Raw genomic sequence first — 26,275 nt, 5'->3', positions numbered from 1 at the left:
GATTTAGCTAATTTTTATTGAGCATACATACAGTAATAGGAGTAACGTTCCTGCCAAATTTTATCATGATATCTTCAACTAATGCCAAATTACAGCTTGCAACACTTTTAAATTACCTTATTTTAAAAGTGGGCGGTGCCACGCCCATTGTCCAAAAGTTTCCTAATTTTCTATTCGGCGTCATAAGTTCACCTCACCTACTAATTTTGACCGCTTTATCCGTCTTTGGTAATGAATTATCGCACTTTTTCGGTTTTTCGATATCGAAAAAGTGGGCGTGGTTATAGTCCGCTATTGTTCATTTTAAAGTGCTCAGGAACCTACATACCAAATTTCATCAAGATACCTCAAAATTTACTCAAGTTATCGTGTTAACGGACAGACGGACGGACGGACATGGCTCAATCAAATTTTTTTTCGATCCTGATGATTTTGATATATGGAAGTCTATATCTATCTCGATTCCTTTATACCTGTACAACCAATCGTTATCCAATCAAAGTTAATATACTCTGTGAGCTCTGCTCAACTGGGTATAAAAAGTGTTAGGGATGAGAGCGAAATGAGAACACCAGCATCGGCATTGTTAACTCCATCGAACGATATGCTTTGTTTTTACGGCCTGATTGTAGGCTTTGGTTTTACACAAACATGACATTATTTCACTTTAAGCTTATCGCTAAGTCTAAATCAATGCGGCAACTATTAAAATAAATACAAAACCAAACTGCGAATATTTAAGTATCGCTGCAGTCTACGCCCTTTTTTTCACCTTGCATGCCGATTGACAAACAATTGACAAAGGGAAATAAAGTGTGACCGACGACTAACGACAAACAATTGTGGAGAAAGAAGATTTTAACAGAGAATGGAAATAATCTTCAGACTCCTTTCTGTATGGCTATAGGAGTTCGAGCGGTGATAAATGAAGCCGGAATTCCTCGTGAATTCCGGAAACGGGAAACCTATGGGGAGCCGGTTCTTGAATCTCGGGATAATGCGAAACTTACCAGCTGTACCTAGCTGTCCAACAACAAATAAAGATGCAAATTAACTATGCAACGATGTAGGTATATATATATGTATATATGATAGCCTGTCGCACAGGCCTTTATTCAAAATATATGTAAATCACAAATATAATGGCAAAATAAATGATATGGTAAAACACTCACCTGGTGGTCGCTGGTAAAAGAATAAGGGAGAGCCTATAGCTGTTCGTCCCTTTTATAGGCTCTAAGGAACTGATGCCATTTAACGGAACCGTTTTTAGTAGAGCAAAGTCCAAAAAAGGAAAAGAAACGCAACGAGTGCTTGCAGCGAGTTTCCACCAGCGACCTCTCAATGTGATGTTTAGGGATGATAATGCAGGCTTTAACAATAGGCTTTAGACAAAGTTGTCATAATTATGCCTAGTAGCAAACCTCTAAAAATATTCCACTAAATTTTGTTTTTGTAAACAAAATAATTAAAAGTACATAAATTTTCATAGCAAACAAATATTAGACTAATTCATATTTAATGTTTTCGTAAAAGTGCGCCCTCTCCCTCGTTTTTTGCTAATTACTGACATAAATAATCAACCACTTACGATGGACAAACCTGGCTTATGATACCATTGACATAATTTAAAGACCTTTCTCTTTCATATGTTCAGGAAGCAGAAAGACTGCGTTCAGGGAATCAAGCACATAGTATCGTTTCTCTCAGAGTAACCTTAGTATGCCACGCATTGGATGAAGTTCTTGTTCAAACATTCCATACAGCATTGGACCAGAGAAAGGCTTCCGCGACAGGGATTATACCATGCGTACATCCCAGCAAAGAACGCCCTCGATAGGCTTTTTCAATGATTTAAATCCAGTAGGGAACTTAATTTTCCCCGACTAGTCACTATTACTCCTAGAAATACCAGCTTCTTAATCTCAATTTCAAATGTAATTATATTCGGTGTATAGGAGCCTCGGTTGAAGAGGAAAACTTCGGCCTTTTTTGGTTATCCCGTGAGCTGGTTTCTAGCTTACTTGCACATTGAAGCTCACTCTCTCTTCATCCAATTTCAGATGGTTTGATGTAGTTTTTCCAATTTAAACTTACAAATGTTGTACGCATTCCCAATTATTTTATGGTCTCCATTAGTTGCTGAGAGAACGCCTCCTGGTAGAGTGCCTTTTTAACACAGCCTTTAGATCGCATTTGCTTCTATCTTAGTATTCATTTTGTGATATGTGATAAATGGAGGAGGTCAAGTTGACCAGACGATAAAGACTTCACATAGACTAAATGTGTCCCTAGTGTTACTAGAATTTGTTTGAAGATCATACGAAAAACCCCAATTAGGTACAAGGACTTCGTAAAAGATTAACTCCGCCCTGTCAGCAAATACTAAAAGCTTTCTGCTGCTTCGAGATCTGGTATCTCTTCCACCCCTAGTAGATGGAGCTTTGATATCGCGTGCGCAGGACACGAACACAGAACGTGCTCAAACGTTTCTTCCCGCAGTTCACACATCCTACATCCGCTGTAACTGACGACACCCATCTTATAAACATGTGACGCCGAAAGACAGTGTTCAGTTAGCATACCCGTCTTGCGCCTTAAGTCTTCTATGCAACTCCTGTATCCTTTTGATTTCTCGCAAACGGATTAAGACGTCTACCGTCGGTTCATCAAGTGCTCCACCCTCATTGGCCTCTTTGTTACCTTCTATCACTTTATAATCGGGAAACCAGTATAGATGTATGGTACCGGCCTGAGCAAAGTCTCTCCCATGCTTTTTTGTATTGCAGGACACTTTTTGATGAAGTACTGTGTAAGTTTATTACCATTATCGACGCCTGACTATCAATTATATCATGATGCGACTGCAGCTTAACCACGCTCCCTCCAGAATTTTTCTGGTAGCTTCCGTTAATTTGGAACCATTGTTATACACGGTATAATATGTTCTGCCATTTCCGCACCTTGCATTGTGGCTTCAAATCTTTTTCGAAGCTCAGCACGGCACCATTTAGTCCGTTCGCCCCATATTTACTATTTCGCTGACAGGTAGCTTGGTGGATCTTCTCATGCATCTCATATATAGCGTAAACTGCATATGGGCTTCGAGATCTACGTGGTAGGCCAATATTTCCCAAAATCTTAGAGTACAAAACTTAGTCCTCAAAACTGCCTTTACCGTAACTAAATTTGGCTGGAGGCTATCCTGTAACTGCCCCAGGTGTCAAAGCTTCAGATGTAGACTGGGCAACATATTTGGGGAAGATTACACTCGCGAAACAATCACTGGTCATATGCTCCATAGTATCGAAAAATGGACAGAAGCGTGCGATGTCATCGTAATAATAATGGGGTTGTTAAGAAGTCTGGAAAGGGCTGCACTGCAGAAGTGGCGACAAGGCAAACACACGAACCAAAAGACACGCGGACTGGAGACCAAGTGTAAATAAATAATTAAGACGTCAAATCATAGGCATGGATTGGACAAAAGTCCTTTACAACAGCCCAAATGACAGCATTGGGGTAAACGTTTATTTTTTTACGTCCATGTACATGATAAAACAGGTATTGGATACCAGGTCTCTTCAATCGATCCAGCTTCGCAGTGATATGCCTTATTCAACCGATTGTGAAGCGTAACCTTTTCAAGGGGATGCAATTTCTAGCTTCTCGAACACAATTGTCAACCTCGCCTGCAAGTGTCGAATCCTGTTTTTTTTAGCAGGCGAGTCTCTGGTCGTTGAACCAGAGAGTTAGGGGTGGCTGCTGGAAATACTGAAAATTATTTTAATAAACAAAAATTTATTAAAAAAAAGAAATTCCAAAAAAATAAAATATAAAAAATATAGGGTTTTGTGAGCTTGAGGCCTTGCTTTAAATAAAACACTGTGTTAGTATTCACACATTTATTTGGTCGATATTTCGACTTCAATCTGAAGTCATTTTCAAGATTGCATGGAAATGACTTCAGATTGAAGTCGAAATATCGACCAAATAAATGTGTGAATACAAACACAGTGTTTTATTTAAAGCAAGGCCTCGAGCTCACAAAACCCTACATTTTTAAATAAACAAGGCCATCAAAAATCAAAAATTAAAATATAAAAAGTTAAGACTTAAAAAAATTATTAATAAAAAAATTTAAGAAAAATATTTATTAATAATTTTTTTTTCAAATAATGAAGAAAAAAAATATTTTGTGATATAAAAATTTCAAGTAAAACGAAAAAAAAATTTTAAATAAAAAAATTAAAAATGTTGAAAAGGAATTAACATTTATTTATAGAAAATTTTGAGTAAAAATAAAAAACTTTAATAGAAAAAAATCACAAGAAATTTTTATAAAAAAAGTTCAACAAAAAAGTTTATTAAAAATTTAGGCCTTCTAAATTGTCTGAAAAAAAAAATATAAAAAAATATTAAAAATAGCAAATTTTTAACAATTTTTATAAATAAAAGAATATTCAAAAAAAAAAAAATAAATTTTAATAAAAAAAATTTAAAAACATATTTATAAAATAAAGCAACTTAAATAGAAAAACGCAAAAAAATGGCATGCGTGTGTAGGTCTAGCCCCAGCTTTTCCAGCAACTTTGAAAGAATGACAACGTGACCCTAACAGGAGTAGGGCCTAGTCCTCTACCCGTCTCCTAACGTAATACTTGACAGTAGTACAGGGGCATATGGCACTTCGACGGTAGGAGGTTTAGTGCGGTTATTGTCTCACGCTGTCTTTGAGGCTTGCGATGCTTCCTCCATCAAACCTCGCCTAGACCATATGTATACCTTCATACTTATTTGCACACAACAACAAGAAGGCATCGTTGATGTTTATGTTGCTTTTACTTTTGTTGTTTCAATGTGTAACACATTTTTACGATTGCCTGGTACAACACATTTTTCACGAATTTGTCTCATGCGCAAATCAACCACCTTACATAAAATTACTCATACTCATATGTATGTATGTATGTCTGTGTCGAGATTAAATATCCTCGCCTTTTACCACACAAAATACATTATGAGCTGACGCATAATGATACGAAAATGTTTCATCATAAACTTCAATAATCGTAAATATAGATTTCGGTTTTTACTACCTTTGGTGCGCGAGCGTGAGCATACAAAATGACCAAATTGTCATATAGACAGTAAGTAGGTTGTCTGTCGGTCATTTGCGAAGCGACAATTAGATGTTGGAACAACAACAATAACAGCAATAATAATGAGCTAAGGGGATGTGAAATTGCAGTATTGAAAGGTGGATGGATGGGTTGAAAGAAATTAATAGCGATTGTTCATGTGGTGGCTGTTGATGATGCTACTTAACCAAAAGCAAAAACAATAACAACAAATGCATCAAGACAAAAAAAAAAAGCAATAGCAACATGCTATGCTAACAATTGGTAACTAATATTGTTCTATAGAATAGATACCCACTTACGAGCCACGTACGCTAAGTACTCAATTGACTCCCAAGCATTCAGAAGGTTACGTTTAAACTTTGGATATTGAAGATCGACTTTTTAGAGGAAGTGGAACTCGAAAGCCTAAGACTATCTACTAAATAACAAAGAACAACCATCGCACACTATATCTCATACATGTTGAGTCGGTAAGCCTGCTTTATCAATATACAGCTCAAGAATGTCATAGCCAAAATAACACTTATAGCGGTGGTGGAAAGCGTAGGGAGTGAGACTTATTTCTATTTAACTCAAATTCAATCTGGGTACAATATAAGGCTTAATTCTGTGGACACTGGTTATCAGCCAACTTCTTAGACAGTTTGACAATGGACCAATCAAACTCACACCTCCTCGTGATGTGAATGTCTGGGCGCCTAACTTGACGTTCGGCACAGTCCCTTCATAGGGGACGAAGAATATTGCGCTAGCAACTGCAAACAAAATTTCTGAATAGACTGGAAATGTTGAGAGTTGAGTATAGTTCAGGGGAATCGATCTCAAAGAGGTATGTAACTTAATAGAGAGTCCGATTATTACCCAAATTGAGATTGAAGTGATAAAAACCAGGCACCAGTTAAAATTACCTATGAAGCATACGATCTTGGAATCAAGCTCAGCGAAAACAAATATTCAAGGTTAAATGAAAGTTGTATGATATTGGACTAACAAAGTTGCAAAAATCCTTTAAGAAAGGAATTTGGTGCGTGATGATGACTAAGGCTAGCGGTGGCTTAAATAATGCTTCGTCCGTGATAATGTATTCAATTTGGTACAAAACGGAGGGGTCAAGCACATCCTATGATTAAATTCTCTGCCTGCGTGACTACAGCTTCGACTGTATGATATGGAAGGTGCTGAAAGTCTTCACCATATGCGAGTCTTGGAGCTTGATTAAGCTATACAGTCGGATCGTCAAAAAACCTCTGCCAACACTATGTTCATCTAGAGTCCAAGTGAAACCTATACTGACCGGCCAGTATAACCTTAAGTTCTTAAACAATATCTACTACGCGACAAGGCAATTCAAGTTTTTATCACAGCAATTCCGAGTGCCATTTAACCCGCCTAAGTAATGCTTAACAGCTTCAAAGAGGGCCTTCGAAAACACAGCCCAAAAAAAGAAGTTATCATCCACTTGAGAGAGGAAAATTTCAAGGGCCTTTAGAATTGTTGTTATAAGCTGTACTTGGCACAATAATGGTTTAAATCTCAATAGGGTACTCACATCACAACTTAGGATCACAAAAGGCTGCCCGCACAATGGAGTCCTGATACTCTCACATTCTTATCATTCCCCCATCCATCCTCTTTTACTTAGTCTTCCATTTCTCCTTGCTTTTTTCCGTCCTCCCATTTTTCCATTCTAATGTCTCGCTCAAATTTTTCCTCCAAATATCGCTCATCTACCCCCTTGCCCAACCACCACTCCCACAATTGAGCATGGCCGGGTGGTCACGTGAATCTACTTTGAAAGTTTCGTCAATATCGATTGAAAACTTTGAAAGGCAATGGTAAAAACCAACACACACGTCCATTTTTATTTAAAAATGAACGTTGAGTTAGGTTAGGTTGAATAGATTGAAGTGGCCGCCTACGGGCACACTTACGCCCGTGATATTAGGCCCGTTGTAATACCACAAAAATACCCCAATACCTTTCCTTTCCTGAAGTCTTTATTGAGCGGCCACGCCGTCTTTCCTTTTCACAATAGAGTGAGGACCTTATAAAGGCTACCAAGTCCTTGATGTCATGGTCAACGATCACGCTCAGAATTTCCAGTAAAGGCGCTGCCTTTCGCCACTTAGCTCCGGGCACGTGCAGATGAGGTGAATTACATATAAGGTATTGCTCTTAGTTAGTACTCTTACAGGTGTTAAAATTATACCACCATTTAAGGTGTAAGCGGAACGGGATTTTCTAGGATGCAAATTTGGCCAGATTCCCTTCGATCTCCGACACCTCGGAATGTGTAGGCATTTTTCCTCAGCTTGACGGCGGATGTGCTCCTTTAGCATAAGTTTGCATGTGGTAAAGGGGCATACCTAAGCGTTTGCATTCAAGTGGTGCCTTCCCAAGCAAGTTCATCTGCAATGCAGTTTCCCTCGATGTTCCGGTACCCCGGCACCGATATGAGGTATATTGCGATGTTCTATTGGACTATCTCTTGAAGAGATCAAGCGAAAGTTTAGTGTTAGCTCAGAATTCAACGAGTAAGAGGCAAGATATCCGATAGCAGCAATTTCTATACCGATATTGTGAGTCCCTATCCTAACTGCGACTGCCATAACGGCTGATACTTCTGCCTGTCTAAAGGAGAGTTAGAGGTCTGTTTTTTTTTTTTTTACTGGACGTTGGGGTAGCGTACTACCTTCAAGTGGCGCAATGAAACCTAATCTAATCCTGTTCATGTGCCGACACCCTGTGGGACCGCCGTTAGGCATATCGTCACGCGGGAAAGGCGATTTAGTAGCCACTACTTCGTATGCGCTCCCTTTCAGCATGCATCAATTTCGTCATAACTATAAAGGCCATCTTGCTCACAGCAGTCCAACAATCTATTTGTCCCCGCATTCGGGAAAATAAATTCCTAATGGAAGGCTGCTCTCCAAAAACTCTGTGTACAGAGAGTCTTTCGTCGTGAAAACGAGGGCATTGAAATATTACATGTTCTGCGCTTTTCAATTCGGAGGGACAGTGTGGACAGAAAGGATCCTCCTCCATCCCTCGCTTATGTAGATATTCTTTGAAACCGCCGCGCCCGCTCAGTATCTGTTTGAGGTGGAAATTAAGTTCGCTATGTTTAGAGTTAGAGGTCTAGGACACTTGAATAGACATCACCTAAAACGTTTTGTAGGTACCAAAATCTGCGTTCTTTGATACCAGGCCACCGACAGCAACGAAGAAGCAGCTAAAACGAAGAATCAGTTAAATTTGTCAGAAAAAAGTGTCTGGAAGGCCGTTAGAATCTTAATCTTTGTAAGAAATAGGGTAAGTTATAATAGAAGTTGAGGTAATACTGCTTAAGGAGAAACTTAAGGAGAAACTTGTGTCTAAAGACATGAGATTACGACAGGCAAAGGTATTGATATCTCCGACTTTCATCTCTTCCTTTTGAAACTAACTTAAAACCCACATAATCATTACTGTGAGCTTGAAACTTTCAGCTATCTAACAACCCTCGTACCAAACTTCCACATTTTCTCGGACAAATCGTAGGTGGTGATATCTAGCAGCAGAACATTGAGAAATTCTTTGATGACAAACGGTAGTGATTTTACTTTTACTTATTTTAATACGAAGATGGGTATTACGGAACCAAGGAAGCATCCTCTTTCTACGCATTAAATTTGTTATTGTTGTTGTTATTGCTTTATATTACAGTTTGCTTGGTCAGTTTTTATTACATTCAATTTGGTTTGTGTAAACTTTGTTTCCTCCTCCCCAAAACACCCTAATCGTCTTCAGCTGTTCGAATGCTTTGTATATTTTGGGTTATGCAATATAGAGACTATTAAATTCCTTACGTAAACTTATTGAGTATCTACCATATGCCTTTGTGCTTCAAATAAGCTATGCAAATCCCGACTAAATTCCTTTTATCTTGCTGTCCTAGCGATGAGTATTGGAAATTTACTTAACATGAAAATCTGAATAGTGGATGTTAATAGGCCCTCACCTTACCGTACGGTCTCGGCTGAGGCTGTCCTGTCCGTTGCGGGAACCATACCGATATATCTTCTCGCTGAGGAAAGAAAAGCAATATACGACAACCGGACAAGGTTACTTCCGCAAATACCTACACAGGATGGGCAAGGTTGATAACCCGAACTGCCTGTACTGTGGGAAAGTAGACGATGTACGCCACAGCTTCTTGTTGTTTTGTTGTTGTTGTAGCAGTGCTTCGCCCCATCCAATAGGTCTGACCAATCAAAAATTGTCATCAATATCCTCTAACGTTAGTCCGAGGAAATTTGCTGTTTCAACAGGGGTGGACCATAATGAGAGAGGTGTTAGAGGCGTTGGTTCCACATTACAATTGAACAGATGGTTGGTGTCATGTGGGGACATATTGCAAGCTCGGCATACATTTTGTATATCGGGGTTGATTCTGGATAGGTAAGAGTTTAACCTGTTACAGTATATAGATCGAAGTTGGGCTAGAGTGACTCGCGTTTCCGTAGGGAGTGTGCGTTCCTCTTCCGCAAGCTTAGGGTATAGCTCTTTGAGTACTGGATTCACCGAGCAATTCCTGACATAGAGGTCCGACGCCTATTTATTGAGTTCACCAAGAACTTGCTTATGTTTTTTGGCTTCCTACGGCTGTGTTCTCAGGTGCCGTATTTCCTCATAGTCCTTACGGAAGTGACTCCTTAAGCCCCTGGGCGGTATTGGCTCATCAATCAGATGTCTGCTGTGATGCCCAGGTTTCTGGGTATTCAACAGAAACTGTTTGGTTAGCATTTCATTTCTTTCCCCTATTGGGATTATTCTCGCCTCATTATTTAGATGGTGTTCTGGGAAAATAGGGAGACAACCCGTGGCGGTTCTGAGGGTAGTATTTTGGCAGACCTGTAGCTTCTTCCAGTGGGTAATCTTTAGGCTTGACGACCATATCGGGGACGCGTAGCATGCAATCGGCTGTCCAATTGCTTTGTAAGTGGTAATGAGCGTTTCTTTATCTTTTCTCCAAGTACTGCCAGCAGGATTTTATTACGGCTCTGGTACAATTGCGGCTAGACCCTGATCGAACGTCACACCCAAGATTTTGGGATGTACGACAGTCGGTAGCGTAAGACCATTGATGTGGACGTTCAAAATGGTCTACATTTGGGACGTCCATGTTGTAAATAAGGTCGCCGATGATTTAGTCGGTCATAATGTCAGGTTTCGCGAGGTGAAGAAACTGGAGAGATTAAGGAGTTAGCCGTTTATTTTGTTACATATCTCATCGATCTATAGGCCTGGGCCTCTGCCCATTATTGTGCAATCATCGGCGTAGGGAATAGTAACTCCTTCTGGTGGCGAAGGTAGCTTTGATATGTAGAAGTTAAATAAAAGCGGTGAAAGGACCACCCTGTGGCACCCCTTGTTTAACTCTCCTTGGTTTAGATGTTTCGTTTCGAAATTGCACCGATGCCTGCCGTCGACCCAGATAATTTGCGGTCCACATTTTAAGACTGGGGGGAAGGGTGAACCCTTCCAGGTCTTTCAGTAACGTGCCATGGTTGACTGTATCAAAAGCTTTTGATAGGTCTAGCGCAACGAGTACTGTTCTATGGTGGGGTTTTGATTTAAACCGCAATTTATGTGGGTGCTAATGGCATTTAGGGCGGTGGTAGTGCTGTGTAGTTTTCTAAAGCCATGCTGATGAGAGGCTAGTGGCAAATTTGCCTTGAAATGGGGCAGTAAAATCGCTTAAAGAGGTTTAGCTACTGGCGATAGGAGAGATATCGAGCGATATGACTCTCCTTTGCTAGCTGGTTTCCCAGGCTTTAGTAGCGGGACCACCTTGGCTATTTTCCATTTTTCGAGGATGACAAAGGTTGAAGACACGAGCTAAATATTTAAAACCCTCATTTCCTAGGCTTTTAAGCATCGGCATGGCTATGCCGTCAGGGCCCACCGCTTTAGATGGTTTAGCTTGACCGATGGCATCCTCGACCTCTTTGGCGGTGATGGTAATTGGGGACGCTCTGAATTTATGTTTGCGTGGGTCTCTGTTGGCCCTCCGTCTAGCTTTGTTAACCGTAGAATGCATTATATATTGTCCGCAGAAGGCGCTCGCGAATTTTTCGCATCGACAGCACTTTATCGCCAAAGGCGATGGAAATTTTGTCGTTGTGCTTGGACGGATTCGATAGGGACTTTGCGGCGGGCCAAAGCTTATCCGCACCGGCAGACAGGTTACAGCTTCTTAGATGCTCCTCCTATTCCGCCCGCTTGTGTTCATCCACAAGCAATCTGATGTGTTGGTTTATGTCCCTTTTTTAAGGGTCGCCGGGATCAAGCTGTCTTATAAGGTCACGCTAAATTTGCGGCTTGCGCCAGAAATTGAAGCCGAATTTCGGGAATTCTTCGGGCGGGAATAAAGCGAGCCGCGGCGGATTCAATGACCTTGCGGAAAGCGCGTGCCCCTTGCCGAGCATCAGTCGGGATAGGGAGGGCAGCAAAGCGGTTGTCTGTAAAGGATTTATATTCTTCCCACTTTCCTTTTTTGAAGTTTATGAAAGTGCGTTTTTCAGAGACAATGAAGTCGGCGTTACGCTCGAGCGAGATGAGTATTGCCAGGGGGTCGGATGCCAATGTTACCATCGGCTGCGAGGTGACGCAGTTTACAAGTCCTGCGCTCACGATTGATATATCTATATGCTTCCCAAGGCAGTTGGTTCTATGTACCGGCGCGACTCAGAATTTTTCCCGACCAAGGACTGACATTTCAGTGTAACCCCCAGCTTCTTAGAATGCGAGCACTTCGCCGAACAGCATAGAAAGGTAGAAGAGATACCCAACAATGTCATTAATGACGTGACCTGCCGAAGAGACAGATGGGATACGGTCAGCACATATGTGGGGCATATACTTATCAGTAAACGAGAAGATGGATGCCTAGCCCATTATCGTGAGAGTAGCCATAGAGCTCACGTAGCGCGCACCCGTACCCGAAGTAATGTTAAACGCGGTCCCAGGTACGGTGATTTGCGTGGGCCGTGGGAGGTTAAGTTTTAATGGGTAGCCGTTCATGGAAGAAGAGAGTCCTACACTCGGAGAGTCTCGTAGTGAGTCTTAAATATCCCGGTCAGTGCATAAAGCATTTCCTGATTCCACGAAACACAAAAAAAATTAAAAAAAAAAAAAAAAAACACAAAAAGAGGCCTTTAAGGTAAATGTTCGACAGGCTAGTTTAAGGATATCGGCTAAGACGAAGTACTCATGGAGTTGATAGCCGATTGGAAGAAATTTTCAACCTCAAAATGTAATCAAGTAAGGGAATCCCCTGCAAAAAAATTTGAGGTTCAAGCAAGATCTGAATATAATTTAGTACAATAGCGCCTTCGCTCAGAATATCACGGTTGCGTGATTATGTATTGGAGCGAAATACGTGAACTCTGCTCAAACAGATGAGCTACTAAGTAAGAGAAGAAAAGCAGAAAGTCGATATGCTAACACAAGCCGAAGCATTATAGAAAATAACGTACATATATTTTACATGCTTCGTGATTTCGAAACAGTTGGCGAGGTTGTTACAGAAAATTAAATAATGTGACTATGAAACATGCCCACGACCTCTTCTGGTTGGTAGAGGGAGGGTATCGCGCCAATGTTGAGTGCATCAGCGAATCGTTATGCAAAAAAGTGGCTAACTGTGACGGTCACATAGGGGTAGAGATATCGGTGGACGAAAATGTACAAAATGCTGCCCAAGAGCAGATATTCGTAGAATCGCACACATGTTGATCGCATGGCGGGGTCAGCATCAGGTATGCGACGAAAGTCAAATACTTGGAGCTAACCATGGGTGAGCGAATGTGCTTCCCTGCACATCTTGAAGCAGCTGCGTATGTCATCCAGAATGACTGGGGTCTGAGAGGAGGTGCTACTGACGATTATGTGAACGGATGATTATTTAAAAATAGGAATAGGTGTGAGGACCCCAAAGCCGAGGACTTTGTATCCTCACAACATACACATATCCATACATTTTTCTAAGGAACATACATTTTGAAATAACTTGAAATTTATAATAATATTTGAATTTATCACTTATACATTTTATATGAAGCACCAGAAATATACATATATACCTTTATGAATTATACCATAAATACATATATTCTGTTGTACATTGAATTGATAATTATTAAATTAAAGAACAAATTAGACTTGCGCAATTTTGCACGCAAGCAAAATATTTACATTTTCGCAAACATAAATTTTAAATATAGGTTCACCCTAACACGCATTGAATATTTGGAAGGGAGGTAGATACGCACAAAACATAAAAATGCAACGGTCAATCAACCCTTTGCACACTCAAAATCCAATACACCCAGCTACAAATACAACATACATGATAACTAAAGTGAACGGAGATCAGCAGCAAGTCGCCAAAATAAGCGCCGCTACTAATTGAAATTTCGCTATACATATTTATCCACTAGCATACAACACACCAACGCACGCCATACTACAAAAGGCAGAAGCATTGAGCAAAGCAAAACACAACATTAGAATCAGCTGATCACAAACAAATGTACAAACACACAATAATTATAGCAACGGCTAGAAAGCGCGGTATGAGCAAGTACAAAGGCATTGTATTCAATAAGGAGCATTATGGTGCATGGAAATTCTTGGGAAGGAAATATTTACCGGAATAACAGTTGTTTTATATTGTTAATACTATTAGTTGAAAGTTGTTATTATAAAATAACCGTTTGCCTGCGTGCAAAAATTAGTATATAAGAGCGACGAGTTCGCATTGAAATTCAGAGATTAGGAGACAGGCATATGAGTCGGTAGGATTTATGACTACCGACCAAGAGTACACCTGAAGTTTTTGACTTCATTTGTACTAAAAGTATATTCGTCTGGAGGCTTTATTACTCCATTCGACCGCAGAGGTTGGCCGAGGGCTTTATTACCTCAGTCACCTCTTACAAAGCAAGGGAATCATCTAGGAGTAGAAATAGAATTTTTACTAAATAAATACTTTTATAACGTTTTTATACAAAATAAACAGGGTTATTCTTTTAGAAGGACCGGTAGGAATTTCTACTTTCAGGAACCCTGGACGGACTGAGGCTAACCCCGGCAAAGTCAAAGGAAAAGTCCGTCACATAGGTTAGAGGAGGTTGCTAGAGAGAAGTTGCAAGAGCCTTACGTATGAGTACATAAGTGACGTTTATTTTGAGAAAATCCACACTTAAGATTTATTTTGAGTCTGGTTTTTCTGCTAATAGGTCATCGTCCTCTAAGCACATTCTTTCATGAGTGGAACTTGTGCGTCGGCCGATGTAATGTAGTGGTAGGGTACTTCGTCTACCACATCAAAGATTGTGGATTCAAATCCCGGGCAAAGCAACATAAAAATTTAGAAAAAAAGTTTTTTTCAATTAGAAAGCGGAGTTGCCCGTCGGCAGTGATTCGGCAAACACTCCGAGTGTATTTCTGCCGTGAAAAGTTCCACAGTGAAAATTCTTTGCAGATGCCGCTCGACGTCTACGTAAAACATGTAGGTCCCGTTCCGAAGGAGATGACGTATAAGCAATTGTGTTCATGTGGAGTTATAAGCGTACGTGAATGTGCAAGGTGTTCTTACCCCATCTCAACCCTAGGCCACTCTTATCATAAATTGAGTAAAAGGTAACCGAGGTTAGAGGCTGTTCAAATGTTTCTTCTACTTGTTTGCTTTGTGGCCTCGTGAGGTTAGGCCTACGTCAACAGGTTCTCGCGCAAAACCATACACTCGCTATTATTCCAAAACACTCGCCGATATCGACAAGACTGTTTTGGGTGGAAGAAGAACATAACCACAGCTAGTCTGAATTAAATACCATGTATTACTCCTCCGTGGTGCGGTGATAGTTTTTTCAATAAGAAAAAAGTTTTTCTAGTGGAGGTTGCCACTCGGCTGTTATTTGACGAACACGACAATCATATTTCTGCATGACAAGATTCTTAGTGAAAACTCGTCTGTCTTGGATATACCGTTTGAAGTTGGCGTAAAACATTTATATAGATCCACTCCCTCCAATTTGTAGGAAAAATTAAAAAGAGCACGACGCAAATTGCAAGAGAAGCTCGGCCTTAAATCTCTACAGGGGTTATAGCGTCTTTTATTTGATTTATCGCGCCGATACCCCAAGTAGTTTTCTCGGCGAAGGTTAAGAAATTAGAAGAATGGGGTGTGATTCACTACTAGATACTATTGTGAATTAAAGAGGCAATGCAGCAAACTGGGTCAGCTATCTATAAGGACCAATGAATAGCACATTGTGGAAGGCAAGTGCTATATTATACGAGCATTAGAATTCTGAAAAAGTTTTCGCTGAAGGTCTGGAGTCATAAGTTTCTCAATGTGTAGATATCGCCTAAAAGCATACAACAATTGATGATTATGTCTTATGTGTGCTATATTTTTAGGCGTATGTGACATACATTTGAGGATTTGCCTGACTAAATTTTATTGAAAACGATTTCTAGAATTCAGGAGCAGCGGTAACCCATGTATGTACATTTGTGGCTTTGCTCAGCTGAGTTTTTTTCCCCTTTTATGCATTTGTACCTTTCGTGAAAATGAAATGGTACATTAACTTCGTCACGAATCCCAAATTATAAGTCCTTAAAGGAAAATAGATAACTCCACCAATAATTATACCGAAATTATCAGAATGAAGAGTTGAGTTGGTTTAGCCATGCCCGTCTGTCCGTCTGTTTGTATGCAAACTAGTCCCTCAATTTTTGGGATATCTTGATAAAATTTGGTTGGCGGGTATATTTACGTGTCCTATTAGAAATTGGTTGGAACCGGCCGAATCGGGCCACTATAGCATATATTCCCCATACAACCGATTTTTCAAAAAAAAAAAAAAAAAAGGATTTTTGGCATACCTTCCCCAATTTATCAGACTGAAGCTTCAAACTTCACCATATGCTTTCGTATATTGCGCATATTTTTGTCTGAAAAAACGGATGAGATCGGTAATGTAAATAGCATATATCCCCTACAACCGATTGTTCAGATAAGAAGCTTTTCGCAATTACTGCCCCATTTTAACAGCTAGAAGCTTCAAATTTCACCGAATGCTTACGTATATAGCATATATTATTGTCTGCAAAAATCATGGAGATCGGTTATGGGATAAGATTATTGTTCAGCCCCCATTCATGAAAGGTATGAAGTCTTCGGCACAGCCGAAGACAGTCCCGTCCTTACTTGTTTTTGATAGACATCTGTATATGTAATCGTTTGCCCTAACAACTTATCTACAAACGTACATCCCAGCTTATTGTTCATTACACTTTCTACATTTTTCTCTGCCAACATTATTTGATACCCCAAATTACTACCTCCACACCTCAGCATGTGGTCAAGTCTGTAGCATTTCATGAATCTACATTATGCCACAAATACATCAATATTGACAGTTAAATTTCCTTCTGCTATTAAACCAGCAACAATAGCATTTGACAGTATTCAAAAAGGGCAAAGAGTAGGTTAGCAATAGCAATTTAACGAAGAACTATTGATTGTCGGTCATAAATCAAGTAAATGATGAAAAATTGCACGCATAGCCTAACAGCAGGCGCATAAAGTGCAAAGCACAAAGCACCAAAATAAAAAAGATGATAGAAAATTGGACCTGAATTGAATTGAAGTTGAACTTGAATGCTACTTTGTGTCTAGAGATAATTTCAAAGTAACAAGCGAGTGAATGTAAGTAGATGTTTAAGGGTATTGGTTACGTGATATGCATTTATATGTATATTTGTATTTTTTGTGTATATTTTATTAATTTGGGAGTGTGATAAGTGCAGCTTTTAGGCGCATACACTAATCTACTTTTATATTTTGTAAGTTGTTTTGGATAGGCAACTATCTTGGCGAGAAAACTCAAAGGTGGCACTATAAGCTGTAGGGGGCTGTGTGCGAATATGGGCACTATCACCGGATATTACCCTGTGGCTCTACACTGCTGTGGTTAGACCAATAATTTTATACGGGGTATTGATCTGGTGGACGAGCTTAGATACTAAATCAAACCTACGGGTACTCCAGAAGATACAAATTGTGCACCACCCCTGCGGAGCCGCTAGATAATCTTTTTAATGTGTTGCCAATAGATTTAGTAGCCAAGCAATGTGCAGCTTTTCTGCACTACCGCTGCGAGAGTTATCCGGCTGGAGAGGCAATGTGGATAGCCATGCAGCCATCCTTAAGAAACTGGATTCGCCTTTGTCGGACTATTGGGCTCCGACTGTATTTTTCGATATGAAGTACGAGGTTGTTATCCCGGATAGGGATTATTGGTTTAAGGAGCCGCCGGACCTGAGCGATAGGGTGCAGATATATACTGACGGCTCCAAACTGGATAAAAAGGTGAGCAGCGGGGGTTTTGCACCTCAACTAGGGTGGAATACATTGTTTAGCCTACCCGATCATTGCAGCGTATTCAAGCTATTTCCGGATGTACCGAAGACATCCCAATCTCATTGACATGCTTCCAACTGGCAAATTTACCATGGCGATGTCCTTGGTGGTAGAAATTGTCCCCAACTGCATTATCTTTTATATAGTTCCGACCTAGTGAAAATTTATATTCAGTGCGGATGTAATTGTAGCTGTTGTTATTTCATCCGGTTACCTTTTTCATGCCATTGCGCAGCATTTTCTAATATTTACTAGCGCCATAGTGACGTAGTGTTCGCCCCGGTATATTAAGCCTGTCAGCTCCGACTCAGAACAGCGATGATAACATCTACATAGATTGGTTGGTTAGTGTAGAAAAAAAGGTCATGCATCTGATGACTCGACAGGGCGTTTTCCTGAAAAGGCTTCCGAGGCAACCTAAGGTACAGGACAACGAATTGGCAGTTCTGTTCGCACGATGTGCTTTAGCTCTTGCTGTCGCAGGATCGAAGAGGATCCTGCAATGCTGAGGCTCGTAAAGAGTAACAGAATTGGCTCGGCCTGGCTAACGATATGTGGAAGTATTTGTAGTCCTGTAGAGTTTGTAAGAGCATATATTCTATATACAACGAAAAACGATTTTTAGCAGTTCTCAACATAAATGTAAACGATAAATTCCTTCGCACGGATACGACTGACACACAATAACTTATGGCGCAGCTGCAATCTCTTAGTGGTAGCTGAAATGGTGAAGCACTTATTGGTTGCACTGTTGAAGCAGAATGAGGTTTGTTGAAAAACTCTTCCTAAAGAGCCTCCCAGGATAGAGCTTGTTTCTAAATTTTTGAGGATTGCTTTGCACGGGACTTGAAGTCAGAATATTCGGTGTGGGGAGCGTAGCACGCTACCACCACACCATGACAGTCACAGCCCTTACCTATTCACATAAATATATGAAAGTATACACACAAGCTGTCGCATATACATATATCTATATCAAAGTCAATGTAGGACGCATTTATTTGAATTTATTGGTTGTCAACATTCGAAGACATGAAGGCCTTACCAAACTGTCGATCTGTTTGCTCCCTTCTCATGCCCTTTTTAGAAACATTTTTGATGTATTCTGAGGTGACTGCCATACATTTTATATGTCAAACAGTATTCACGGTGATATTTCTTGTCAAAAGTACAAAGATTTGTGTGCTTCTGTCTACGGAAGTGTGTCTGTATGTGTCAATTCCTTGTACATTCCTACTAACGTAAACAAAAAATGCTCAACTATCACCGCCGTGCCAGTCTCCTCTAATGTGTATCAATATCTCAAACAAAACCAAACCAAACCAATGCCCAACCCCACCAACTGGCAGCTAATAATGCGCCAACTCTACCAGCCAAGCCTACATACTCATTACGCGCGCTATGACTTCTTTCCATCATATGGCGACTGCTTTCGTTGATGTGTTATTGTTGTTGTAATGTATACAAGTATGATATGTCACTGAGTGCCTGCACACCGTCTGTCTATCATTAATATTTATTATTTTGTCACAACTTCTACTACCATCTCCCACGTCTCCGCAAGGCATGTATGTAAGTTACAACACCACCACCACCGAAAAGCTCTTTAATATATGTATAGAGGCTTTTAAAACAAAAAAAAAAAAAAAAATTTTATTTCATACTACACAAAATCAGCATCTTGTGCCTTACATTCATTGGAAAGAAACAAACGACACAGGTTTTTGATGTTTTTATATTCTGTATGAATAGGAATGAATTTATGTACCTTTGGTGTGCAGCTTGCTATTTATTATAAGCTTTTATTTACTTTCACTTTTGTTGTCTGTAATGGAATCTTGCAAGTTAAATTTGATACACTTCCCGGTGTCCGATTGAGCTGAAATTTTGCACACATGTATAACTCCGATGACAATGCAATATTACTTTGTTCGAATTCGATAAATTAATCGATAACACAGTTATCGGTAAAGATTTGTATTTACTTTGGCATAACAGCCTAAGTCCCATACAAACACGCCGGTACCTATCCGTGGATTGTGATATTTGGACGTGGTGAATCACGTGTCACGCGTGGTGAATCTCGTCGCTTGCGAAAAGCGGAGACACAACCCTCTGTTGTATTTCTGTGTATAACCAACATAGCTGAATTTTTAAGGCTGTTTAACCCTGTAATCTTTTCTGTAATTTATTTTGCTTTTGGAAAAATTACCTCTTTGAAAAAAGCTGGCTGAAAAATATTGGCATAACAGCTTAAGTTAAATCAAGAATGGAAAATCTTTGGAAAATTTGAGCAGATGTGGCAATTTCGCGCGTCCGTTGAACGAAATATTGACAATCTGCTGATCATCGCTAAGAAATTAGCGACATTCCATCAACTAAGCAGCACTTTAGCAATACTACTGTTATTATTTGGCCGCTCAAACACACAAATATTAATTGTGCATTAAATCTAAAATATACAAATACACCATAATAATTTACACGGCCAAAGCCATAATAATTCACACGCGTCATCAATTCTTTCTCTGATTCAAAATCTGAACTACCAGCGCTACCGTCAACAGCTCAGTGTCATCACTGCCAGTAGCGCCAATAACACCAAATTCGTGCCTGACACACAAAAATCGTTTCACTCAATAGCGCAAGTAAAATGTACTACGCACTCACTACTAAGAAGCGTCAAAAATTCGCTTGGAGTAATTTCGTCAATGAGCTACCATTGAGCTGGCACCGCATTGGCGCTGGCGCCATGCAATTTACATCACTAAAATTGCGCGAATGCCCAGGCTCATGACTTCAATACTTATATTTACAATGCTTTAAACTTTAAATACACCTCTGAAGTTGCTGCGCATAAAATGTGTACTAATAAATTCCAATCCGCATTATACCAAAAATTTTTGAATATAAAGATATTGCATGCGCGAACTTCGGTGAAAGCAGCGGAGCGTAACAAAATTCTAGTAGGTCACTTTCACCACACCAAAAACTTTAACACAATTTTTAACATAATTTAAGCACAGAAATACACTGATTGGAGCTTTAGTGAGTAAAAGTTAAAATTCTGAACATATTAGCTGAATAAAAAGTGTACAAATAATTATTAAATAACAAATACAGACAGTGGTAGTTTTACAAATTCTGCTGTGGTAAGTGGTGAATGTGACCTACTAGAATTTTGTTAAGCTTGCCTCACACGATTTTTCGTCTATGCAATGTCTCTATATTATATCGTTCCTGATTATACGCAGATGTAACTGAAATATGTGTTTTTGTTTCACCTCCTTTACTTATATTTAAAGCTTTTCTAAGAACAAGCTTCTATTACTTGTTAATAAAAGGAACTAAAAAGTAAAAAATAAAATTAAAGAAAAAAAAGTTTTTTAAAAATAAGCTTTTATTATTTTGGTTAATAAAATTAACTAAAAAGTATACAATAAATTGACTCTAAAGAAATATAACACTTTATAAGTTCATTGTAAGCTTAAACGATAATTAGGCTTTTTCGTCTGCGACAAAAAAATTCTATATTGTACATAATTATATATTTTTAACATTAAAACTTTACACCTAAATTATTAAATCTTACAGTTTATATCACAGTCATAATTGTTCTAATAAAAGCGTGTTACATTGCGATAGCAAGAAAAGGAGATCCTAAATGTTCTTAATTATACCATCAAAATTTAACACGTTTTTTATTAGAACAATTAGGACTGAGATATAAACTGTAAGATTTAATAATTTAGGTGTAAAGTTTTAATGTTAAAAATATATAATTATGTACAATATAGAATTTTTTTGTCGCAGACGAAAAAGCCTAATTATCGTTTAAGCTTACAATGAACTTATAAAGTGTTATATTTCTTTAGAGTCAATTTATTGTTTACTTTTTAGTTAATTTTATTAACCAAAATAATAAAAGCTTATTTTTAAAAAAGTTTTTTTTCTTTAATTTTATTCTATTAGAACCATTAGTTGTCATTCGATCCGGTGCGAAATTTATGAGCTTAATTCAAACATCGCAATATTGCTTTTTGGTGTGTTTCGCGCAGTTTTGCATGAATGTCCCTTGAAAAAGGTACCAGTTTTACTACTTTTTTGAAGAACGTAAAAAAGTAGTTGTACTACGCTGTCAAACATTTTAAAAATTTGGGCCGCCACTACACTTGATTTCGCCAGAGTTACAGAGAGCTTTCTACAATCGCAATAGTATTACTGCTTTTTTAGCAAAATATACGTTGGTAGTAGTTTTGATATATAGGTTTGCTTTAAGTTTTCTAAGTATGCTTAGCTACTTCACTAGATTTCGCTAAGGTAAGAGCTTAAATAAACTCATAGTAGATTTACCACTTCTTTTTATACACAGCGTGCTTTGCACATAGAGTATATTAACTTTGATTGGATAACGGTTGGTTGTACAGGTAGAAAGGAATCGAGATATATATAGACTTCCATATAACAAAATCATCAGTGTCGAAAAAGAATTTTATTGGGCCTTGTCCGTCCGTCCGTCCGTCTGTCCGTTCACACGATAACTTGAGTAAATATTGAGATATCTTCACCACGAGCTTATCTGGACCAAGAATAGATTGGTATTGAAAATGAGCGAAATCTGATGATAACCACTCCCACTTTTTATATATATAACATTTTGGAAAACACAAAAAACCTGATTATTTAGTAAATAATACACCTAGAACGTTGAAATTTGACGTGTGCACTGATATTGAGACTTTTGATAAAAATTTGAAAAAAAATTTTAAAATGGGCGTCGCACCGCCCCTTTTATGACTAAGCAATTTTCTGTGTTTCGGGAGCCATAACTCGAAGAAAATTTAACGGATCGTAATAAAATTGGGTACACCAATTTTACCTATATTTGAAAATATTTCTGGTAAAAATGGACGGGATCGGTTAAAGACCACGGCAACTTAGATATAAAACAAATTAAAAAAGGGTCGCAGACTAGAATAATAACCTATAAGTTAGCAAAAAATAGTTTTGAATCAATGATATTTCACTTATCAAGTTTTATTGTAAGAGGAAATGGGGAGACATTTTTTTTTAAACGGGCGGTGCCACGTGTTATGCAGAAAAGTAATTTATCTGAAATGAAATGTACAATTGAAATTCACGCTGAGTATATAATGCTCGGTTACACCCGCGCTTAGACAGCTTTACTTGTTATATCGAAAAGTAGTAGTAGATTTACTATTTTTAGAAAATAAAATAATTTTGCTCAGCCAACAAATTTCAGCTTTCGCAGTTTTGATACTTTTTTGAAGAACGTAAAAAGTAGTATACTACGTTTCCAAAAATTAAAAAACCCTCTTAGCCGACTAGACTTGACTCGGCAGAGTTTTAGTACTTTTTTTAGAAACGTAAAATAGTAGTAGTTGTACTACGCTGTCAAAAATTTTAAAAATTTGGGCCGCGACTACACAATCGCAATAGTATTACTGCTCGTTTAGTAAAACATACGTTGGTAGTAGTTTTGATATGTAGGTTTACTTAAAGTTTTCGAAGTCTGCCTAGCTACTTCCTAAGATTTCGCTAACGTAAGAGCTTAAATAAACTCTTAGTATATTTGCCACTTTTTTTATATCGAAAAGTAGTAGTAGATTTACTACGTATTTGGAAATAAAATAAATTTGATCAGCCAACAAAGTTCACTTTCCCATAGTTGAGCTTTGCTGCAAAAGCAGCATATTTACTACGTTTTTCGCAAAACAAGCGATGGTAGTAGTACATATGTACTACTATGTAGTATTGACTAAAATTTAATTTAAATCACTAAGCCTTTTCGCTAGATTTCACTACGACTCTTGCCGTTTTCTTAGATTCACTACTTATTTGGAAGAACGTAAAATAGTAGTAGTTATACTACGTTTTAGAAAATAAAATAAATTTTCTCCCCCACTACACTTTACTTTGCCAGAGTTGAAGATTTGCTACAATCGCAATAGATTTACTCCTTTTCCCCAAAATGTACGATTGTAGTAACTTTACTACGTATGAAGGTTTGCTCTAAACTTTATGATCTGTCTTAGTCAGCATTACTGCCAGAGCTGAATTAAATTCGAGAATGATATGCCACCTTTTTTAAATCGTAAGATAATAATTAATATACTACGTTTACGAAAACTACACTTGACTTTACCAGAGAAATTTTGTTATGAAGGTTTACTTTCAATTTTCCATATCTGCTAATCTACTACAGTAGACTTTAATAAGGTAAGATCTTAAATAAACTCGTAGTAGATTTACAACTTTTTTCGAAGATTACTACTTTTTGAAGAACGTAATATAGTAGTAGATATACTACGTTTTCGAAAATCAAATAAATCTGCTCAACCAATAAACTTGACTTTACCAGAATTGGAGCTTTGCTGCAATCGTAATAGATTTAGTACTTCTTTTGAGAAAAGTACGAAGGTAGTAGTTATACTATGTTTTCGAAAAAAAACCCATATGAGTTTACTATGGCTTGTCACAAGTTACATGTCCTTTCCTGGCCAAACAAAAATGACTCGCACACATATGCATATGCCAATATGTACATATGTCATCCCCTTACTCGTACATACTGCTCACAAAATTACACTCTACTGCTTCTTGTTCTTTCCATACCCTCTTTTCATGTCACTAGCTTATATGGCGTCTTTATTAGTTTGGCGTCGAATATTTGATAGATTATGTCAAAATATGAAAAATTACATCAACTGTCATTTGACAAGTTTGTAGGTATGTGAGTGTGTGCATGTGGGCGTGTTCGCATATATTAGATAGATACTACTTATACACTTTCCTAGAAAAATCCATATTCAAAGCACATATGACGTTTTCAACGGGAATACGCTAATGGACGTAAATTGGGAGCATACAGTCAGTTGTATGTGCGAATTAAAGAATTGGAACGTGTGTGGAATTGTATAAAATAGACATTAATCGACGGCTGAGCTTATCCATGCCAATGTGTATTGAAGGTTTATACAGCTATGAAGCAAAGGAAATGATTGACAATTGTAAAGGCTCTTAAATCGTGTCTACATATATAGGACAATAGGAGGTCATCTTATCCGATGCCTTTAATGTTCCAGTTCCAAAGTTTTTTGTGGTCTGCATGAAATAGATTTGACAATGAATCACTTATTTCAACAATATATATCGCAAATGTAAGTATTTTATGAAATCTGAAGCTTCTAGCCGCTAAAAAGGGGATCAGAAATTACAGTTTATAGGGGGTATATAACATATATACCACGGATCTATACGATTTTTTCAGACAACAATGAATGCTATATATGTACGTAAGCATTTGGTGAAATTTAAAGATTATAGATGTTAAAATAGGGCAGTAATTACGAAAAGCTTCTTATGTGAACAAACGGTTGTGGGGGATATATGCTATATATACGACCGATCTCATCCATGTTTTCAGACAAAAATACGTGCAATATACGAAAGCATGTGGTGAAGTTTGAAGCTCCAATCTGGTAAATTGAGGAAGATATTACAAAAATCCTCTTATCTGAAAATCGGTTGTATGGGGGATATATGCTATAGTGGTCCGATCCGGCCGGTTCTGACAAATGTGTAATCGGACACCTAAATTTACCCACCAAATTTTATCGAGATACCTCAAAAATTGAGGGACTAGTTGGCACACAAACAGACAGCCGGACATGGCTAAATCAACTCAAATCGTCATGCTGATCATTTCGGTATAATTATTGGTTGGTCTATCTATTTTCTTTTAAGGACATACAATTTTGAGATTCGTGACGAACTTAGTATGCCATTTCATTTTAATCAAAGGTATAAAAACTTTCTAAACTTAAGATTTACAGAAATTAATGAGAACTAAATCTTGTTGAGCACTGGCTTCCATATGTTCTAAAGTGCAAAGATTTATATATATTTATATTATTAGTTTGTTATATGTAACATAATTGGGGGGTCTCTAGGTCTCTATAAAACCTTTAGATATTTGAACCACCCTAATATGTATATGTATATTCACATTTGAACTATGGTATAGATATGGTGTATATTTATTGATTAAATACGGAAAAATACACATACCCCACTTATTAAAACCTCATTGTTTCCAAACTAATTATATGATCTATTGTATACTGCCATAAAACCTGAGTTGGAACCCTGCTCGGAGTTAAGCTTGCTAACATAATCAACTTATTTTATTAAGCATAAAAGAGACGTAAATTTGTTGTGGATTTAAAGTTCTGTTCATCTTTTACATATTCATAAAATTCAATGATAACTAGACGGCTTTTATAGGAGTTTAGAAACTCAATTCAAAACTTTAGAATGGCTGCAGAAAGTTGCTCCAGACTTTCAAAGACATGAAGGCGCAATGTCGAAGGTGGTAGACAGAGCGCCGAATCCAACGATACCAAGGATATACGTGTTACATGTATCTCGACCCTCGGAGGGGGCCAGGACTACATCCTCCAAATTAATAAGGAGTCGGAGATGCGTGGCACTCACAGCTAGAGATAATGTCCTTAGAAAGAGGAGAGAGCATTGCACGTATAAAAGGTCCTCGAGAGCCTGAAATTAGCGACAAATGACGAGGACATAGGCGTAGTGGTGGATCTCGTCATGGACATAAGTTGGCAGCCCACCA

The sequence above is a fragment of the Eurosta solidaginis genome, unplaced genomic scaffold (genome assembly GCF_040869045.1).
Source record: "Eurosta solidaginis isolate ZX-2024a unplaced genomic scaffold, ASM4086904v1 ctg00000623.1, whole genome shotgun sequence".
Lineage (NCBI taxonomy): Eukaryota > Metazoa > Arthropoda > Insecta > Diptera > Tephritidae > Eurosta > Eurosta solidaginis.
The sequence above is the reverse complement of the archived record's forward strand: the minus strand, read 5'-3'. Positions refer to the sequence as shown.